This window comes from Urocitellus parryii, chromosome 4 (assembly GCF_045843805.1).
Source record: "Urocitellus parryii isolate mUroPar1 chromosome 4, mUroPar1.hap1, whole genome shotgun sequence".
Taxonomy (NCBI): Eukaryota; Metazoa; Chordata; class Mammalia; order Rodentia; family Sciuridae; genus Urocitellus; species Urocitellus parryii.
In genome coordinates, this window is record NC_135534.1 from 162,363,645 (window position 1) to 162,387,182 (window position 23,538).

Here is a 23,538-nt window from a genome sequence, read left to right on the forward strand (position 1 = left end):
TGAAAGAGGAGTGGAGTTGGGGGAATGAAATGGGCTGCCAGGAGATAAAGTTTGCCTAGCCGAACAGAGCAGTTCCTGAGAGAAAAAAGAATTTTAAGAAGCTGGGTGTGGTGGTTTGGGCCTGTAATCCCAGAGGGTTGGAACCCTGAGGCTGGAGGATCTTGAGTTCAAGGTCAGTCTCAGCAATTTAGCAAGGCCCTAACCAACTCAGTGAGACCCTATCTCTAAATAAAATACAAAAATGGTTGGAGATGTGGCTCTGTGGTTAAGCACTCCTGGGTTCAATCCCCGATACCTAAAGGAAAAAAAAATAGGACATATTGGGGTCTATTTGTTCTCCTGGGGTTCAAGAAAAACCTACAATTTTTATTTTTTGAAAAAGTTTAAGTTCAAGGGCTGGGGATATAGCTCAGTTGGTAGAGCACCTGCTCACATGCACAAGGCCCTGGGTTCAATCCCTAGCACCACAGGAAAAAGAAAGAAAGAGAAAGTTTAAGTTCAAATAGTTCTTTTTTTTTTTTTTTTTTTAAGAGTGAGTGAGAAAGCGGGGGGGGGGGAGAGAGAGAATTTTTAATATTTATTTTTTAGTTTTCGGCGGACACAACATCTTTCTTTGTATGTGGTGCTGAGGATCGAACCCGGGCTGCACGCATGCCAGGCGAGCCCACTACTGCTTGAGCCACATCCTCAGCCCCAAGTTCAAATAATTCTTTGTGAAGAGTGCTGCTCTAGAGCTCTATAATAAAAAATAATATTAATTAATATTAAAAATTAGGGCTGGGGATGTGGCTGGCATGCGTGCGGCCAGGGTTCGATCCTCAGCACCACATACAAAAAAACAAAGATGTTGTGTCCGCCGAAAACTAAAAAATAAATATTAAAAAATTCTCTCTCTCTCTCCCACTCTCTCTCTCTCCTCTCTCACTCTCTCTTTAAAAAAAAAAAAAATTAACTTGGGCTGGGATTGTAGCTCAGCAGTAGAGCACTTGCCTAGCATGTGTAAGGTTCTGGGCTCAATCCTCATCATCACATAAAAATAAAGAAGTATTGTGTCCATCTACAACTAAAAGCATATTTTTAAAAAATTAACTTAAAGGAGGGTAGTTTTATTTGAAAGTTTGTAGATAAAGAGATAAATCTGTCAAATCATGAAGCAGTGGTCCACTTTATGCCTTGAATATAACCCTTGCTGCTCTGCCACTGTAATTTATTTTTTAAATGGACATATTTCTTTCTCTTCCCCTCTCCCTGCTCCTCTCTAATCTCTCCCCTCCCTAATCTCAAGGGAATAGGATTATCTTTCTTTCCCATCCTAGGCAGAATTACTTGTTCCAGAATACACACCTACCACAGAAATGAAGTAAACTAGAGTCTGGGGATTGTATCAGAAATTACTATCTCCCAAATTAACAAGTGAGTTACAACTCCAGAATGAGAACACGGTGGAATGTAACCTTTCAGTCACCTCTTTTAAACCCCTGTTCCCACTGATGAGCAGAATCACAGCCTCTGGGACAGGAGTCCCTTGTGTTTCTCCTTTGCTAGCAAAAAAGTAAATCTTCTTTTTCCTTTTCTCAAAACCAGGTCCTCATTATTGGATTGGCATCAGGGACAAGGACTGAGCCTTTGGCAACATTTATACCTTTTTATGTTTCCAGAGAATGTGGCAGCGGACACTTCCTTGCTTTTTGTAGGATTACTCATTACAGGGGGGCTGGCTAATTTAATGGGTAGGACCACTGCTCTCTGGATCTCTCATTTCTGCTGAAAGTTCCAGATGTTAACAGCCACTGGCACAGGCTTTCTTTTCCTTCCATGCCATCAGCCGTGACAAGGCTCATCCTTTCTCATGTGTTCACAGACACACAGTTCCCATTCAGAATGGTGATTATTGTAATGGAGCTTTGTTTAGGCAGCACAAAAGCAGGAAGGCAAGAGGAGCAGGGTTTGGAGATGTTGTTACCAAAAGCTGGTTCCTTGTCCCCATGACAATACAAAACAAGGACACATTTTTGAAAAAAAGGAAAAATATTTAATGCTTTGCTAGGACAGGGCACTCCTGTCCCAGAGGCAATGATTCTGTGCTTCAAGTGGAACAGGAGTTTTTAAATGAGGTGGATCAAAGGCTAGGTTCTACACATTCTCGGTCTGTGTTGTAATTCACTTGTTAATTTTGGAGATAGTAATTTCTGAAATCTGGTCTGAATCGCTTCATTTCTGTGGTGGGTGTGTGCTCAAGGACAGATAACTCTGCATTGGATAAGGAAGAAAGGTAAATCTATTTCCCCAAGATTAGGGAGGGGAAGAGATTAGGGAGGAGAGGGGAGAGAAGAAGAGAAAGAAACTTGTCCTTTAAAAAATAAGTCACAGTTGGCTGGGGTTGTGGCTCAGTGGTCAGCACTGGCTTGCACCTGTGAGGCCCTGGGTTTGATCCTTAGCACCATATATAAATAAATAAAATAAACATACTGTGTCCAACTACAACTAAAAAATAAATTAAAAAAAATAAGTCACAGTGGCAGAACAGCAAGGGCTATATTCAAAGCATAGCATAAAGTGGGCTGTTACACTTCCTGATCTCTTACCTGTTTTAAACTTTAAGCTTCAGCAGGGTGTTATTGCACATGACTGTAATCCCAGCGACCTGGGAAGTTGTGGCAGGAGGATCAAAAATTCAAGGTCATCTTTAGCTACTTGGTGTGGTCCTAAGCAACTAAGTGAGACCCTGTCTCAAAATTAAAAAAATAAAAGGGCTTGGGATCTGGCTCAGTGGTAAAGTGCCCCTGGGTTCAATCCCCCAGTATTAATAAATAAATTCTCACCATCACTGTATGAGAATGCTTGTCACATTCCTAAGGAATATGCCATGAGAAGACATGGTTCTTGGTAAAGTAGTTATTAAATGGACTCAAAACCAAAACCTTTGAAGATCTTTGAAAGGGATTATAAAGCGAATAAAAACGATAATGAAGATTTAAATATATCAACGAAAATAAATCAGGAAAGATCATAAACTATGTAAACCAATGATGTATTTAAGGATGGAGAAGAAAGAGATAGCTAACTGACTCAACATGTTCCTGGCCTCAATCCTGATCCAGGGGGGATTAGGGAGGTCATAGTTTCCAAATTGTCTCCAGAAATAGCAAATGGTGGCTAAGGGTTGGATATTTTAAACCAATATAAAAAAATTCACACTCAAAAAAATCATGCAGGCTGGCATGTGTCTCTGATGACCTCATTGGAAGAAAGATGCTTTAAAAGAGATGCCTCTTTGCACATTATAATCATACTGCCATTTATGTGTACACAGATTTCTAAGAAAGAAAGTAGTATTTTGCTTTTCATTTTAGAAGGTGCACTGTGAAACAAACAAAAACCCCTCAGAAGGATACAACTCAGTGGTAGAATACCCCTGAGTTAGTCCCCAGTACCATTTAAAACAAATAAATAGAAGAAGGTGAAATGAGATATTTTTAAATCTTTAACACATAACAGTGTATATTCATTAGGCTTTTTGCAGGTCATTAACTTAAAATTCAATTTCACATTCTTTCTTAATGCTTAAATCACAGTATTTTTCTACGACTAATATTCTATATACAGTTTTATTTAGTGTAACACTAACTTAATGATAATTTCTTTTCCTTTTTTGGGGGGTAATAAAAAAAAAACGATTGAACCCAGGGGCACTAATACCAAGAAGTTAAGTCCCTAGGCTTTTTTATTGTTTTTTACTTTTGAGACTCAATCTGGCCTTGAACTTTCAATCCTCCTATCTCAGTTGCTGGGATGACAGGCATGTGGAGCCACACCCAACTGATAAATATTTCCTGTCTATCCCCCCCCTCCTCCCCCCCTTAGGCTGTAAGGAACCAATAGTTAAGAACATAGGTAAATCTGGCGTCTTCCCTTGTGAAGATTACAATCTCATGTGGGAAAGCACACAATTATAATGTGTTATGTGTAAAGAACATAACAGAATTTAACTTCCTTACCCAATATCTATTTACCATATCTTTCTTGTGAAGAGAACTCCACAAGTAACATGCCAAATTGTAGCAGGTTGTGTTTCTCCAATATGGCCATTGCAGTATTTCAGTCCCATTTGCTTTTTAGACCTTGCCATCCCCACATCAAGGGGTAAAATCTATCTCCCTTCCTCTTTAACCTTTGGAGAACTTCCTGTTTGCCACAATAAATGAAGTGCCTGGGCTGGGGTTATGGCTCAGTGGTAGAGAGCTTGCCTCACATGTCTGAGGCACTGGATTTGATCTTCAGCATGACATAAAATGAATAATAAATGAAATAAAGATATTGTCTCCATCTACAGCTAAAAATATATAAGAATCAATAAACAGACTGCAGCACAAGTGATGCTTGGTGACTTTACAGGCCTAGATCTTAAGAGCCATACTATTTTCCCTTGGCCTCTCTTGGGAACCTTACTCTTGGGAGTCAGGATCATGGTGTGGGAAACCAAGACGCCACAAGAAAAAGTCATGTGTAGGTGTTCTAACCACAGTTCCAACTGTGTGAATCCCCATGGCCAGCAGCCAGCATCAACTGCTGCTGTGTTAATGCCAAGCGAAGCAGAGACAAGCTGTCCCCCCTGAGCTTTCCTCAAATGGCATGTTTGTGAGGAAAAACATTTTCATTCTAAACCACTAAGTTTAGAGTTGCTTTGTTATACAGCAGTAGATACCTGGAAGGTCAAGTTTAGAAACTACATTTCCCAGCTTTCCTGGAAGATTGGAGTAGCCATGTGACATAATTTTGACCAATGAGATATGAAGGAATGTATTAGTCTGTTTTTCATCACTATAATGAAATACCCGATACAGAATAAGTTTATAAAGAAAAGATTATTTAGCTCCCAGTTTTGGTTGATGAAAGTCCAAACAGTATAACATAGGCTCTGGGGAGGGCCCCTTGACAAATGGCAGAGCTTGTGTGGGAAGAAGCATTACATCTCAAACCAGGAGGAAAAGGGAGCTGTCTCAAGTCAGACAATCCTTCTAGGACAACCTCTTAGGAGAACTACTTTTATGGCAAGGCCCCTAGTGACCTCCCCCTAGCTTTCCCCTCTCAAAGTTTCCACTGTCTCACAATGCTGCCGACGGGGGACTAAGCCCCCATCAATTACACAGGCCCCTGGGAGACAGTTCAGCCATATCCAAACCATAACAGCTGAAGTCCAAGAATCAGTAGATGCTCATGTAACTGGAGGACCTGGATCCTCTGTTCTTCCTTCTGCCTGTACTTCAGAGTGACTTCTAGAACTCCTGCAGCCAGTTTGAAAGAATGAGAATGAAGGGCCACACCTGAGGTTTCAGAACAAAAACCTTTTAGGCTCAACATGTCCTATCTCATTAGGACGATGCAAACTAAAGCTATACCATATATCTAATATTCAATTATATCTAATATCTAATTATATCTAATAAGGCAAACATTAGAATAACTGAAAAAAATTTAAAGAAAAAAGAAGAAGAGAAAAAACTGACAACCCCAGACTTTGGTGTGAATATGTGGCTCGACTAAAACTTGCACATATTTCTGATTGGAGTGTAAAATGGTACGAACTACTGATTAGAAACTAGAGGGTTCCAACAAAGGTAAAAATATATCTATTCTATGATCCAGCTATTTAGCTTCCATATTTTTATTAAATATGAAAGCATATATTCACAAAAAGAGTTAGAGTTAAGTATAAATGTTCATAGTTCTTTATTCTCTATTTTTTATTTTTTTGGTATCAGGGATTGAACCCAGGAGTGCTTAACTACTGAGTCACATCCCCAGCCCATTTATTTTTTTTATTTTGAGACAGGGTCTTGCTAAGTTACTTAGGGTCTCGCTAAATTGCTGAGGCTAACTCTGAACTTGCCTCCGCCTCCAGAGCTGCTGGGATCAGCATGTGCCACGATGCCCAGTTAGAGTTCTTTATTCTTAATAGTCCAGAACAGGAAACAACCCACAATCTACAAATATGAGAATTGGTGAAATTGAGAAAAGAATCATTGTATATATGCTACAATGGAGTACTTTTTGGTAATGAAGAATGAACTAAGTCTTTACATATGCAATGGCATGGATGAGACTTAAAAACACATTGAGGAAAAAGAAGCCAAGCATATAAGCATGTGCTGTGTGATTCTTATATGGCATTCAGAGCATGCAAAAACAATGAGTTGCGAGAGAAATCAGAACAGAGGCTAACTCTGGAAGGGATTGATTAGAGGGCACAAAGGAACTATTTAGGGTGATGGAAAAGTTCTACATCTCAACTGAGATATTGCTTATTCATAATCAATCATCAAAATTTGTCAAACTGTAACCAAAGTATGTATACTCCACTGTCAGTAAATTATCAAAATAGTTAACTAGAAACAAATATGTGGGTTTGGGGTTGTGGCTCAGAGTTGGAGCACTCACCTAACATGCATAAGGCACTGGGTTCAATCCTCTGCACCAAATAAAAATAAAAAATAAAAATACTGTGTCCACCTGTAACTAAAAAATAAATATTTTTTTAAAACCCAAATATTTGCAGGCTTACTTTCAATTATATTTATTTTATTTATTTTTTAATTTTTTTAGTTGTTGATATACCTTTATTTTATTTATTTATATGTGGTTCTGAGAATCGAACCCAGTGCCTCACACATGCCAGGCAAGTGCACTACCACCGAGCCCCAGCCCCCAGTGATATTTATATTCCTAAGACTCACTCAGAGAAGCTAGGGCCTAAATATTATTAATTTGCAAGCTAACTTTATAGCAGCAATATTTAAACTAATATTAGGAATGAAAATATTTTTGTGACCAGGTCTTTCTGACTAGTATAACATTGTCTCTCATTTATTTACTCAAAACAATATATTCTAAATAAAAACATATTCACATGAATTTTCTTTCTCTTTTTTCCAAGTTGAGACAATCATAACAAAATTATTTATTAGTAGTAAATTATTAACAAATATTAGTTGTAAAAATGAATGGGTTTCACTATGACCATTACATACATACATATATTGTGCCTTGATCCCCATACCACAACTGACAGGGCTTCTTGATAAAAGTGATTTCTCACTCAAGATCTGAATTACAGCAGTATTAACCAGTGCAAAGGAGAGGAGAGGATCAGAGTCAGGTGAAATCCCAGAGGTAAGGGGCAAACGATACACACACACACACACACACACACACACACACACACACACACACATGCATACACACATACACAGCATGTATGCATTTGAATACACATCTACAGGGCTGGAGATGTGGCTCAGCGGTAGCGCGCTCGCCTGGCATGCGTGCGGCCCGGGTTCGATCCTCAGCACCACATACCAACAAAGATGTTGTGTCCGCCGAGAACTAAAAAATAAATATTAAAAATTCTCTCTCTCTCTCTCTCTCTCTCTCTCTCTCTCTCTCTCTCCTCTCTCACTCTCTCAAAAAAAAATGAATACACATCTACATAATATATATTTATAAACATGTATGTGTTTAGCTGGGTGCACATACCTGTAGTTCCAGATACTCAGAAGGCTGAGGCAGGAAAATCCTGAATTTGAGGTCAGCCTGGGCAACTTAGCACTACCCTGCCTCAAAATAAAATACAAAGGGCTGGGGGGTATAACTTAGTGGTAGAGCACTTGCCTAGGTAGAGTGAGACCCTGGGTTTAATCCCCATACCACAATGACAACAATAAAACACACACATACCCATATATAAATACACACAGAGAAACAGAGTTAAACTTAAAGATGGTCAGTGGTCAGTGAGTTTATTGCATTGGGTGCAAACATAAAAAGGCAGAAACAATTATCTAAACAAGAGAAATAGTGTTTGAGAAGGGATACATGGAATCTTTCTTTTTTTAATTTTTTTTTGTAGTTGCAGATGAATAGTATACCATTATTTTAATTGTTTATTTTTGTACAGTGCTAAGGATTGAACCTAGTGCCTCACACATGTTAGGCAAGCACTCTACCAATGAGCCACAACCCTAGCTCCAGATACAGAGAATCTTGAGACATTTCTTAGTCTGGAGGTGGATAACTGGATATGTACACATGTACACATATAAAACTCGTTGAGTTTTATGTTTATGCTAGTGCACTTTACATACTTTATTGCATGCTCTTATATTTCACTTTTTTTAAAAAAAGAGAGAAACTAAGCCCTATGTGATAGAGTTAAAATGCAGTGGGGACAAAAGGGTCTAGAATGGAGATCTATCTAGGTTACAGATTTGACGAGGCCTGGAGATTGCTTGGGTGAAGGGAGAATGTAAAGGTGAGACAGCTTCATTTCTGAATCAGGCAGCTGGTTGAACAATGGTGCATATGCTCTGACAGGAGGAATAATGGCTTAAAGAATATGATGTGGTCATATGGGAACATGATAGAGTTGTGAGTAACATTCAAGTTGAAGAAGCATCACTTTTTTGTGTGTGTGACTGGTAATACAGGCATTCAGTAAATATTTGTTGAATATATAAGAGTTCACTAAACAATCAAATGGATAATTTTGAATATTGAAAGTGAAATTTGAACTCAAAGATACTGAGTAAATATCAGTATATAGAATGTGCTAGAAAGTGCTACTTTTCTGCAAAATACAGGTTTAGTTAGGTACATGGCCACTTGAATGCAAACTACATTTTCAAGCCTCCTTGCAGCTAATTTTGGCCATATGACTGAAGTTACAATTATAAGGGATTTAGCAGAATTGATGCTTACAACTTTTGGATTATGGCCTTTACAAGAAAGAAGCATGTTCCCTGCTTTTCATGGAGTTGAATGTAAATATGATGGCTGGATAAACTGGACTACATGGATGAGGGCCATATCCAATGGATATAAGACATTTAGAAACTCTCAGATTCCCTAATCCACTGAGCCAACATATTACTCCTAGACCATACACACATAATATTACATGAGAGATAACTCCCATGTTTAAGTATTTTTGTCTCTTATTATATTAGTCTAGACTTTATTTGGACTAGTACAATTATTATTTAAAACCAAGGGAAAATGTGACAAAGGAGAATTACCAGGAGAACGTAGCTGAGGAAGAAGATGAGAAAGAAGTAGTCAACCATCAACCGTGTTGAAAGCTTTGATCCATCAACAAGGAAATGATTCAATGTGAGAGCACCTCCTCAGGACATTGAATTTCATTGTTTTGATCATTGTTACCTAATCACTTACCCACATGTAGCAGTTCTGTCTCACTAGTCTGGTAAATTCTAATTTTTGCTTCCCATCTACTTGATGTAGTAAACATTGTCTTGTTTTTGTTAAAAATATCAGCAACATATCTCATCCAAAAAGGATTTGTCAAACTGATATTTTGTTCTAGAAGGTGCCAGTATTGAATTCATTTTAATTCCAAACTAATTAAGCTTGGACTGGAACCAACTACAGTGACTCAAAGCAGTCCTACCTCTTACCAAAAGTTGTAGTAGATTAATCTAGCAGAACGAAGGGATATACATTTCAAGCCAGAGTTGTTGGGTGAGTCAATCATCTTCTTGAGCAAAGCACAGAAACTAAGAAAGGTAAGGAGAAAATTAATTTGAGATAGCTCAAAGGGTTTGAGGAGCCAGTGTTGTTCTAGGGACGTCAAGGACCAGAGCCAGAGCTTAATGCCACCCCTCTTTTCCTACTGCTCTTTTCTCTCTGTTTTATGTTTTCACACACAGTTAGACTTTTGAGAGAAAGGGGTACATTTTATACTCTTAATCATTATGCCAGGTTAGATTCTAGAAGTGGAATTTGAGTCAAAGTATGGGCCTTTAAAATTTTTTTTGTTATACATTGCCAATTGCTTTCTTTTATTGGGTTTTTTTTTTTTTTTTTTTTTTTTTTGGTTGTTGTTGTTGCTACTGGTGATTAAACCCAGGGGTGCTTAATCACTGAGCCACATCTCCAGCCTATTTTTATATTTTATTTAAAGACAGGGTCTCGCTGAATTGCTTAGGGCCTTGCTAAATTGATGAGGCTGGCTTTGAGCTCAGGATCTGCCTGCCTCAGCCTCCCCAGCTGCTAGAATTACGGGTGTGAACCACCATGCCTAGCTGCCAATTGCTTTCTTAAAATACACATCCTGTTTAGCCTCGAAACAGGAGAGTGTGTTCATGCATATTTCTGAAACAACCTCACCACCTTAAATTTTATAAATTTTAGTATCTTTTCTTTAAGTAGAATAAAATGCCATTTATGTTTTATTTTGTTAGTTTAAAGCGATTCAAAGCAAATTGTTTCACATACTTATTGACCATTTGTATTTCTCTTTAAGATTTGTCTGCAGCACTTGATTTTTGTACCTTTTCCACTGAAGTTTCAGTGTTTTCATTATTGATTGAAACTCCTACACACATTATTGATTTAAACTGCTACACACATTATTGATTTAAATTGCTACACACTTTTTGACAGCTATTTTGAAAGATCTTTCTACTTTGTAATTTACTTTTCAGTTTTTGATAGTTTCTGTTGGACTTATAAAATTTTCATCCCCTAGTCAAATCTTTGATTTTGATTCCTTTTGTGATTTAGCCTATTGATTTTGTACTTAGATAATTCTTCCTTTAGCTCAAGAATGGATAAACGGTTCCCTAAGTATTCCTCTAGATTTTCAACTAGCACTTTCACAAACATTGACTGTTTCAGGTACATGTTTTAATATTTATTTGTTTTACATTGAACACCTTCCCACACCCCAGCACTGGGGATTGAACCCAGAGGCTATCTACCACTGAGCTACATAGTCAACTTTTTTTATTTATTATTTTTTATTTTGACACATGGTCTTGCCAAGTTGCCAAGGCCCATCTGGAATTTGCAAGCCTCCTGCATCAGTCTCCCAAGTTGCTAGGATTAGAGGCATGAACCTTCATACCCCCTCAAATTGAATTCTTTTTACATATAACATCAGGGATTAATATTAGTATATGTCATTGATTGACATTTTAAGTTTTCACAGGCAACCAAACTATACTCAACAATTTTCTTTTACACATTGTAATGTGATGCCAACTTTTTTGTTTGCATCATTTTATAAGTAATAGTACTTATTTATCGGTATTTCATCTTTTCTAAAGCTATGCTTATAAATGTTTATATTACTAGTTCTCCATTATGTGCTTTGTTTTAATGTCTTTTAATACATCACGGAGCAAGTCTGTGTATTAGGACCCTTTGGTTTCATGCAACAGAAACATATTAAAGTTACTTTAGGTAAAAGGAAGAATATTCACGGACCAATCAACTGTGCCCAAGCAAGGGTCAGTTGGACTCAGAGATGGATACAGAGGTATACTTGTTGAATCCTTGGAGTTGGGTGCTCACTTTCTGGCATCAGGTTTTTTTTTTTTTTTTTAAGTATTTCTTGGCTCTTCTCTATTTTTCCTAGTTAATCAATGCTAGAATCACTGTTTCAAGCTTCAAAAGGTACCATGTGTGGGATTTTGATTAGAGTTGTATTAAGCCTATAAATTAATTTGAGAAGAACTGACATCTTTATAATAGTCATTGTTATCTAGGAACTTGGTAGGGCTCACCCTTATTCAAATCTTCTTTTATGGTCTTCAGTTAAATTTTGTAGTTTTATTTATATCGTTCCTGTCCATATCTTGTTATGGTTATTCTTGGGTATTTTATATCATTCATTTCTAAGCCAATTACAATCTGACTTCTACCTATTAATCTTCATTCTATTGTTACTAAAAATGAGGTAGGGAAAAGCAGTAGAAATTACTAGAAGGACACTGAAGAAGCTCGGCACCAAAAGAAAAGAATGAGGTTTCAGGAAAAGGCGGCAGGGCTGTTATTAGAGGTGACCAGGACTGAAACAGACTGAATTTTTCTTTCCTAAGTGCTTGCAGTTTTTTCTCTGTTTCTCCATTGTTCGTTTCTCACCTCTGCATCTCTTTGTGTTTTACTTCATTCCAATATTTCCAATATCCAAAAGGAAAGAGTGTTTTCCTCATTGGTTCCAAATAGAAAGACTGGCCTGACTTGGGTCATATGCCTACTACTGAACATCACTGACCTCTTCAGCCAGGAGGATGTGAGGCTATGATTGGCAGGGAAGCAGGATTTGCTGCCAGCTTAAGGGGGAAATGGCATGGGGAATACATTATAGTCACTGCACCCATTGATGTTATTCCTGCCAAATTTGCTGGTGGCAGCCTTGTTGCTGATCCAAAGAATACTTTAAAATTCTTGTAATTATTTTATTTATTCTCTGAAATCTTTGATGCTCTTGACAACTTCTTGAAGTTCTCCCCTTTTGTTTCAATAACCCATTTTTCTTCTTTATTCTCTATTTCAGACCTTTCTTCCTGCCCATAATTCTTATTTGTTTAACCTAGGCTTTCATCTGGTTTCTTTTCCTTTCCCTATAGAGTATATTATTCTAGATGACCTCATCTTATCCTATGGCTTCAATGATCACCTGTACACTGTTGATTCTCAAATCCATTCCTCCAGGACAATTCTCTTTGCATCTTTAGTATCAGCCTCTAGTGATAAGGAACACATTGCTTTAGCTACAAGTATGAATCATGGCTCAAACTGTCTCTTGGTCACAGGAGATGTTGAACATATAGTGAATATACTATAAAATATTAAATATTCTTCAAGAGTGGACACACTCTTCTTGACCTCTTTGTTGTGTTTCCAAAGAATATTTGGAAATAATCACTTGAAAAAATGTTAGAATGGGTATCTGTCGACTCCTGTTCTAAAGCTTGCTTTGCAACCACGCCTTTTTCAAGAATTCCTAATTCATGATTATGGTAGGGATCCAGTGAGATAATTAAAGCATGTAAAAACATTTTTATTCATAAACACTATGTATAATATGTGAAATATGCATTATTATTGTCTCATCTTGTCCAGCTCTTTCCTAGCCATGATATGAAAATTAATTTTAGTCATTACCAATTTGCCCTAAACAAAATATTATCTCTTTTAAGAGGTCCTTAATTATTTCATCAGTCATTTAAATTTAACTTGACACATAATCAATAGTCACAACATATAAAATATATCTATTTTAATCTCAAAGTCAGCATCATGCTAACTGGAAACATTTAGAGAAGTCCTATTAAAATCAGGAGTTAGGGGGCTAGGTTTGTGGCTCAGCGGTAGAGCACTCGCCTAGCACGTGCGGGATCCTGGGTTTTATCCTCAGCACCACATAAAAATAAATAAGTTAAATAAAGGTATTGTGTCCAACTACAACTAAAAAATAAACATTAAAAAAAATCAGGAGTTAGGTGAAAATGTTGCCTGTCACCACCATTCAACATTATTTTGGAGGTGGCAACCATCACACTAGAAAAGAGACATAAACGAGAAGTATAAGGAAAAGGAGGACGTAAAATTATAATTATTTGTAAATATTATTGTAGCATTCCTGACAAACCTGAGATAGATAAGACTATTCAGTAAGTAGGCTGGGTATGAAATCAATACTATATAGACACAATGGTCAATATATCACATTGATACAATATATCACAATGTCAATATATCACATTGATACATATATCCACTAATTAGAAGATAAAAGGGACAAAAGACCCATTTACAAAAGCAACAAAAAAGTTTTGTTTTTTTTTTTTAAATTAAGAAACATACAAAATCCATTAAAAAAAAAAAAACTTTAAACTACAACTGAATTCCCCAAAATGTGTTGAACAAATGAGAAGACATATCATGTTCTTGGATAGGAAAACCCACTGTCACTTAGGTAGATTCAGTAAAAAGACAAAGGTTATTTCATTTTAGGCAACCTAATTCTAAAGTCTATTTTTAAAAGAAGCAAGCAATGAGGCTGGGGTTATGGCTCAGTGGTAGAGTGCTTGCCTAGCACCTGTGAGGCACTGGGTTCTATCCTTAGTACCACATAAAAATAAATAAAATAAAGGCATTGTGTCCATCTACAACTAAAAAAAAAAAATAAAGAAGCAAGAAACACTATTTATAAAAATATTGGGAAAGCCTAGAAATTGGGGGCAAAATATTAATGAAAAGCATCAATGGAACAAATGAAAATGCTCAGAAATAAAATTTAGTAAATTATAAAAGTAGCATTTCAAATGAGCAGGGGAAAAGGTTTATATAAAATTGGTGTTTGGACTACTGATAGACATCTAGAAAAAATAAGAAAAAATAAATTGAATTGTATATCTGCTAACTTACATTTAAGAATTCCAATTGGGGGCTGGGGTTGTGACTTAGTGGTAGAGTGCTTGCTCAGCACATGTGAGGCACTGGGTTCAATCCCCAGCATCACATTAAAAAAATAAATAAACAAAATAAAGGTATTGTGTCCATCTACAACTAAAAATATTTTTTTAAAAAAAGAATTCAATATTTACATATAAAAAGTGAAATTATAAAAACTAGGAGAAACCTCAGAGGTTTTGTTTACAAAAAAAATTTTAAGGCCAAGCACAGTGGCAAGTGCCTGTAATCTGAGCTACACAGGAGACCAGGGCAAGAGGATTGCAAGGTCAAGACCAGCCCTGGCACCTTAATGAGACCCTGTCTCAAAATAAAAAATAAAAAGATCTGTGATGGCTGCCACCTGTGACTCTGTGGTATAGCACCCCTGGGGGCAAACTCCAGTAACACATATCCACACGAATTTAGGGTGGGAAGTCTATTCCTAAATAAGTCACAAAACTCAAAAGCCACCGAAGAAAGAATAAATTTGATTGCAGAAAAATAAAAATAAAGTTTTTCAAAAGAAAAGGACAGGGCTGGAAGTGTAGCTCAATGTAGAATGCTTGCCTGACATGCATGAGGCTCCAGGTTTGACCCCCAGGGCTGAAAAGAAAAAAAGAAAGAAAAAAAAACTACAAAAAAACATGAAAAACTGGGGAAAATATTTGCTATTTTTACCAAAGACAGATGCTAATTTTTCTAATACAGAGAGTGTTTATAAAGCAATAAGAAAAAGACCAATGGGCTGTTGACAGAAGAGAAAATACAGATGATTCTTAAACACACTGAAAAATGCTCAACTTTATTCACAAATTCAGAAACACACCTTAAAACAAGACTGGGATATCATTTTAGAATTAGCAATTATCTAAAGGTCTGATTAAACAATGTGTTCCCATACATTGTCAGCCGAGTGTAAATTGGCACTTTGGCACTATCTCACAGAATTAACAATGCAAACTAACAGGTTTTCTTCTGGGAATTTATCCCAGACTTCATTCACTCATGTATAAAATGATGTATGAAATAGATTACTTGTTAAAGCACTGTTTGTAATATCCAAAGATTTCATCAGTCAAGGATGTACACAATGGGATACAGTAGCTATCAAGATGCTCCTTGAGTGATACAAAATCATCTTCATGATCTAATGTTACTCAGAAAAAGCAAGGAATGCTGTGTATAGTATGTTATCTTTTATGTAAAAATTGAAGAAAAAATAAATGTAAACTGTGTGTACGTGTATAAATTATCCCCAGAAAGATACACAAAACCTCTTCATATTAGATATCTCTAGAAACAGAAGTGGTGTAACTCACATAGGAACAGAGAAGATTTTTTTACTCTTTCCTCCTTCCTTTCATTGTGATACTTGGGATTGAGTTCTCTACCTCTGAGCTACATCCCCAGCACCCTAATTTTTTTTTTTATTTTGAGACAAGCCCTTGCTAAATCATCCAGGTTGGCCTTGAACTTATGAACCTCCTGCCTCAGCCTCCTGAATAACTGGGAGAACAGGTGGGTGCCACCACGTCCAGCTTATACTTATCATGTGAATGTATAACAAATTTAAAACTGTAAATAAAACTAAATTATAAAATATTATCACATTTTATCATTTATACAGTAGTATAAATTTATTATTATTATTTATTTTTTTTTTAATATTTATTTTTCAGTTCTCGGCAGACACAACATCCCTGTTGGTATGTGGTGCTGAGGATCGAACCCGGGTCGCACGCATGCCAGGCGAGCGCGCTACCGCTTGAGCCACATCCCCAGCCCTCCAATTTATTATTTTTTAATATTTATTTTTTAGTTGTAGTTGGACACAATACCTTTATTTCTTTATTTCTTTATTTATTTATTTATTTTTGAGAGAGAGAGAGAGAGAGAGAGAGAGGGAGAATCTTTTTTTTTTTTTGTAGATGGACACAACACAATGCTTTTATTTTTATGTGGTGCTGAGAATCGAACCCGGGGTCGCACCTGTACTAGGGGAGCGCTCTACGGCTGAGCCACAATCCCAGCCCACAATACCTTTATTTTATTTATTTATTTTTATATGATGCTGAGGATCAAACCCAGGGACTGCACATTGGAGGCAAGTGCTCTACTGCTCAGCCACAACCCTAGCCCCCGTATTTGCTTATTATTACAATGGCAAAATACTTCTGAGGCTGCAACCTCAATTACAATTCTTTTCTGAAACAAAATAATCTTTTAGGGCAAATTCATATCAGAAAAGTACTGGAGAGCAGGAAGAAGGAGAACTGGCAACATGATAGAACAGAAGTCACAGTGAAGGCGTTTCTCTCCCATTTGGGAGATCTAACACATTGCCTGGATGTGTCAAATATTTAATTCATTTAAGGACCAGGACTACAGCATTGTATGGCAGAGGAAGAAGTCATTGTTCAGTGCCTCACATGTGCAAGGCAAGTGCTCTGCCACTGAGCTACAGCCCTAGCCCCTAAAGAAAAAAACATTTTTTAAAAATTTTCTGACAGTAACCAAGTGTGCTCTGTACTTTAGTAAGTACCACAGAGATGTACTCTGTCTTTTTATTTCCCCCCTGATTAAGTCCACTCTGCAAAAGAAGGGAAAGATGATTTTTTTTCCTTCTCATTCAAAACTATGGAAAAGAGAGGACTGAGACTCATCTTCAAAATTGGTCACTTGGGAAGAGCAAAAGATTAGTTTTCTGATCTCTGAGAGTTTTAGGAATCCAGTTTTGCAGCAAGAAGCAAGGTGCCTGCATGGCTGTAGGAAATGGGCCCTAGTAGCACTCCCTGCGGTTCCTCCATGACAGTCCCCTCAATGGGATCTTTAGTCTTTGGTATGCAGTCCTGGAGTGAGCACCACCTGGATGCCTTTTCCAAAGGTGAAGGACCAGGACTACAGCATCCCATGGCAGAGAAAGAAGTCATTGTTCAGTGACCTTACAGGCTAGGGAGGGGGAGGGATGCCTGGAATTATGCCTAATTTAATTTGATTTAGAAAAATAAGGAAATGTGACTTTTCCTGTATGTAAGAATTATAGATCAGTATAAGAGCAACTCCTGTTAGGGACAAAATAAATGATATGAAAGTTCAGCATGACTTAATCTCCAAGTAATCACAAAGCAATGAAACAGATACATTTATAAAAAATTAAAGACCTTGAAGATTAATGTGTCTGAATTAAATTGAACATATTTTCACACTGGAGGAAAATTATGTTTGACTTGTAGGTTTCTGGTTACTAAGGATACAGGTAAATGAGAGGTAAAATTTTTATAAATGTAGAGATCCCCCAAGTTAATCCCCTTTAGGGCCTAGTTCAAGATGAAAATAATGTATTTTGTAGGAAGACTTTTTCTTTGGGCACCACACTCTTTCATAAATGAGTTGAAACTATAGGCCTTGAATATGAAGCTGATTATAGGGCTTGGTTCTAATGCAGTGAGTTGAACTCACTTGCCAGTGCTCTGTTTAAAAAATGAAAGTGTTCTAGGCACAGTGAGGCACACTTATAATCCCAGCAATTTGGGAGGCTGAGGCAGGAGAATCATGAGTTCAAGGTCAGCCTCAGCAACTTATAGAAGCCTTGTCTTAAAAAAAAAAAAAAAAAAAAAAGAAAGGGCTGGGATGTAGCTCAGTTGTTAGAGTGCCCTTGTACTCAATCCCCAATACCAAAAAAAGAAAGAAAAGAAAAGAAAATGAAGTGTGATTGGCTTGAAGCCATACATTTTTTCCAAGTTATTTTATCTTTAATAATGTGGCAATAATTCAAAATATGAATTAATTAGGATGTCACCATGATGGCCTCATACTAGCATGATCAAAGGCAATGAGGGGATCGGATTCCAAAGGGCATGGGTGGTAAGAAGACTTCATGGCTCACAGGTTGACACATATGCTTACAGATTCTCCAAAACGGAGCAGAAGACAAAAGAGACATGAAATTTAAGGGACCCTCATAGAACAGGATGTGGTTGCCGGGTCATGAGCATCTTGAAGCGTTTCTTAATGGTGGTTTGGCCTCGTGAGTATTTGTCACCTGGGAAGAACCAAGCAGTAAGGGCCAAGCTGGTCTATTGTCCCGTAGGGTCAAATGTCTTCAATGTATAGACCTGATTTTGCTCATTGAGGAAATTCTGGAGAAAGATGACCATGCTTAAACCTGAAGCTCCAAATCCTAAGCCATATGGTTTGAAAGCATGGGTGGGTTTCTCCTGCTAGGTAGTTTAATTCCTGAAGACCAGGTGTTTCTTTGTGTGAACTTGGCTTCTGATTTCTCTGCATGAAGAATGCAGACCCAATGGCTATCTCTTGAAGGCTGCCCAAGGCAAGAGGATATGGTCCTGGTCCTACTGTGCAGGTGCTCTGATGTCCCTGTAGAGGGCCTAGTCCTCCCTTGAACGGGTAAGACAAAACTCAGTTTCTGCCAGAAGGCAAGTTCTGCTGGGATTACGCTCACTGGCTTCCTCGTGCCCACCCAGCCTGGAGTGATGAGAAGTATAATTCTTTACTCCTCTCTGCTAAATCTCAATTTCTCTCTACCTAGATCCTGGGGAAGAACTTATAATTTGTGACTTTTCTCTGTATATAGGTGCCATGGTTTGAACGTGTCCCTCAAAGGGTCATGTATTAAATACTTAATCCCAAAATTCATATGTTAAAGGTATTTGGAGGTAGGTCCTTTAGGCAGTAGTCAGACTAGATAAGGTCATAAGGATGAGACTCCTATGATGTCTTTAGTGGCTTTATAAAAAGAGAAACTTGAGCTGATGTGCTTCTTGATCTCAATATGATACCCTCTGACAGAAAGAAGACCCTTACCAGATGACAATGGTTTTATTCTTCCCAGCCTCCCAAAGGATGAACCATATAAATTTCTTTTCTTTATCAATTACCCAGTCTCAGGTATTCTGTTACCGCAACAGAAAAGGGCAAAAACAACAAGCACACATATTTGGAAGAAAAAGAGTATGTTCCTAGTTCTAGCTTTAGAAACTATGAAACTAGGAAATACACAATAAAAATTCATAAAACCAACACAATAAAATAATAGTAACAGTTGGTAATGTATAGCTTTTCTAATTTCAGAAAAGTCTCAGGGCAAGCTTTGATGGATCAATAGCAGTTTACTGGTGACAGGTAAACAGGTAAAGATGGGGGAAGGTAGGAATTCTAGTCAAAAAGAGTGGTGGCACAGAAGCACTTAAAAATTTGATATTTGAGGAACTGTACAGAATTTGATATCCCTGAAATTTAAACTGACATAGGAAAATAACAAGAAATAAAGTTGGAGAAGATGGAAACAGCAATACAAACAACAATAAATGTTGACAAGGATGTCAGGGGAAAAAGCACACTCATACATTGCTGGTGGGACTGCAAATTGGTGCAACCAATATGAAAAGCATTATGGAGATTCCTTGGAAAACTTGGAATGGAACCACCATTTCACCCAGCTATCCCTCTCCTTGGTCTATACCTAGAGGACTTAAAAACAATGTACTATAGTGACGCAGACACTTCAGTGTTCATAGCTGCACAATTCACAATAGCTAAACTATGGAACCAATGTAGATGCCCTTCAACAGATGAATGGATAAAGAAACTGTGGTATATATCTGTGGCATATATACACAATGGAATATTACTCACCATTAAAAGAGAATAAAATTATGGCTTTTGCAGGTAAACGAACAGAGTTGGAGAATATCATGCTAAGTGAAATAAGCCAATCCCAAAAAAAACAAGGCCCAGTGTTCTCTCTGATAAGTGGATATTGATCCATAATGGGGGTTTGTGTGGGGAGAATGGAGGAACTTTGATTGGGCCAAGGGGAGGGAAGGGTGGGAAGAGGGCATGGGGGTAGGAAAGACGGTCGAATGAGACAAACATCATTACCCTAGTTATGACTGTACATATGATGTTACTTTAGATTGTGTACAACCAGAGAAATGAAAAGTTGTGCTCTATTTATGTACAATGAATCAAAAAGCTTTCTACTGTCATGTATAACTGATTAAAACTAATAAAAAAATAAATTAAAAAAAAGATAAGGGCTGGGGCTCTATCTCAGTGGCAGAGCGCTTGCCTAGCATGCGTGAGGCACTAGGTTCGATCATCAGTACTACATTAAAAAAAAAAAAACACAACAAATAAAATAAAGGCATTTTGTCCATCTACAACTACAAAAAAAAAACTTTAAAAAAAGATAAAAAAGGCCACATTACAAGTGGCTTTGGGAGTTGAGACTGTTATACGATGAATTATGTCCCCCCAAATTCCTATGTTGAAGGCCTAATTGCAAGAATCTCAGAATATATTCATAGATAGCACCTGTAATAAAGAGGCCATTTTCCTTTTTATTTTTAAAGAAGAGGAAGTTTGAACACACAAAGATGCCAGGAATGTGTGCACATAGATGGAAAACCACATGAGAACACAGAGAGAAGGTGGTAATCTGCAAGAAGAGACTTCAGAAGAAACCAGGCCTGCCAACATTTTGAAAGTGGAGAATTATAAATATATATGATATTTGCCTTGTTTGCATAAAGAACTACTGAAAATGTGTGTAGGTAGAAGATGAGATATGTTTTTTTCACTGTGAATTCTTTAAATCGTTTTTTCCTTTTAAACCTATGACTGTGTTGCCAAACATTAGGTGGAAGTACACACACACACACACACACACACACACACACACTCCACAAGCCATATTATGATAGACATGGAGATGCACCCCTCAGATTCCTCTTCAGGGAATGAAGTTCAGTTTGCCTGACCAATCTATGGGTTCCACATCTGTGTATGGAAAATATTCAGCAGAAATAAATTGAATCTGTACTGAACAGGTACAGATTTTTCTTCTTGTCATTATTCCTTATACAACACAGTATAGTAACCATTTTCATGAAATTTACACATTATTCGGTATTTAAAGTAATTTAGAGGTAATTCAAAGTGTATGGGAGGATATATATAGGTTCTATGTAAATACTATGCCATTTTGTTTTATTATAAAAAACTTTTTCTGGGCTGGGGATGTGGCTCATGCGTGCGGCCCGGGCTCGATCCTCAGCACCACATACAAATACAGATGTTGTGTCCGCCGAAAACTAAAAAATAATAAATAAAATTCTCTCTCTCTCTTTTTTAAAAAAATAAATAAAAAACTTTTTCTTTAGTTGTAGATGGATAAAATACCTTTACTTTATTTATTTTTATGTGGCGCTAAGGATCAAACCCTGGACCTCGAGCTCTCTACCACTGAACCACAACCCCAAACCCTACTATGCCATTTTACATAAGGGACTTTGCACACATGGATTTTGTATCCTCAGGGATCCTGGCACCAACCCCCATGGATATAGAGGAGGGAAGGGAATAAAGGTTGAGACATTTTAGTCTTACAATGACTAACTCTAGGGAGGTATTCGCTCTTTGACTACCAGCCTGGTTGACTGGATTCTTTGTCCTGTCTGCATCTGGGTTCAACTTTTTCTTCTTTTCAATTCTGCTTTCTTCCCCAACTCTCTTCTTGCCCCCACCCTTGGGATGAAACTCAGGGGAAATGTACCTCTGAGCTACATCCCCAGTCCTTTATATCAACTCTCTAAGTTGCCCAGGCTGACGTCAAACTTGCCATCCTCCTACCTCAGGCTTCTGAATAGCTGGGTTGACAAGTGTGCCCCACCATGCCCAGCCCTCCTTCCACTTTACTCTTATAAATATTTCGCAAACTGAACTGCAGCTCAGAGTCCACTTCTGGAGAAACCAGAAACACACATATTTGATAATATTGTAGAGATTTTATTTTCATTGCATATCATACTTAATGACAAAATCAAGACATTGACATTCAAAGGAATAATTTAAATAACATCATAGAAATTTATTTTTCCTATGGTCTTATATATTACAGTATAACCTTTTAAAGTAACTATTCTAAGAGCAGCTTTATGATGTATCTTATTCTCAGCAAACAACAATCAAATAAAAACAACCAATTATGTAACTAAATGTTTTTTACTTCTGACATTATCAAGGAAGGAACAACAATGGCTGTTTACAAATGAAAGCAAATTGAAAGTCTTTTCCTCAGTAAAACAGTCTACCAGCTGTGCATATTACTTACCCCATATACATACACATACTAAATTGACCCCTAGATTTGCAATACTTCTATGTATCATCTGTCTTTAATCTTTTAATGAGCTCTTTATTCAATGCTATGTGTCAAGTTTGGGGGTGTAGCTCAGCCCTATAGCACTTCCCTAGTTTATGTGCAAGGTCCTAGGTAGAATTCCCAGCACCACAAGAGAAAAAAAGAAAAAAAAATATGTGTCAGAAACTATTCTAAGATGTGTCCCATTTTCAAAGAACCCACACTATATTTGGCACTTGAATAATATTATCAGAATGCTTTTAAAATTGTGGTTCAAGGGGAATAATATAGAACTTCAAACCTGAGGCTTATGGAATTATCACAGCAGGCTAGGTGTGGGTCAATGGTAGAACACTTGTCTAGCATGTGCAAAGCCCTGGGCTGGAGGATCCCCAGTACCATGGGAGAAAAAAAATAAAGTTCAAGGTATTACAACATTTTCAGCAAAACTTTTTCACTCAGATTTCTTTAGAAAAGTGTGTTTTTCTAAAACATATCTTATGCTAAAAACTATCTCAAGTATCTTTACCAAATATACTTCATACTGTTTTTTCTTTCAATATTCATTCTAGAAAAGATTAGAATATAAAAATTATATATCTTTCTAGCTTCATTAATGCTGTAAAGTAAATCACTAGTGGATGACATTTAAAATTTTTTTCCCTAATTGCCTATTTTGTCTTGTTATTTAATCCTAATAAGATCAGATGGGACAACAAATTTCAAAGCATTTTTCAAACAGCAAAATCAAATTATTAGCATTGTTACTTTTATTATTAATTAATAAGAAAGTAAAGGTATTAAGCCTTGTTTCTTCCCCTCAAGATTCTGCAGATAATGTCATTGAATGTTATAAAGTATGTTTTCCTAAGAGTTCTATATCTTGGCATATACATAAATAAAAATTATAGTATTAATGTCTTGTGCATCTGTAGTGTGATATTAACTCAGTGATCTGATATCTAACAGGACCTTAAAAGTACTTACTTTATTAAAAGAGGTACAAGTTGAATTAGTACTTTAATATTTAAACTTTATATTTAAAGTTCAGATCAAGCCTCAATTAATAGAAATAACTATTCATATTTTAGTTTAGGATTCTAAACACAAGTAGA

At 37.0% G+C, this 23,538-nt stretch overlaps 1 pseudogene; it reads right to left on the reverse strand.

Moving 5' to 3' along the window:
• Positions 1-18,218: 18,218 nt before the first annotated feature.
• Positions 18,219-18,416, reverse strand: LOC113188975 (H/ACA ribonucleoprotein complex subunit 3 pseudogene; annotated as a pseudogene).
• Positions 18,417-23,538: the final 5,122 nt, after the last annotated feature.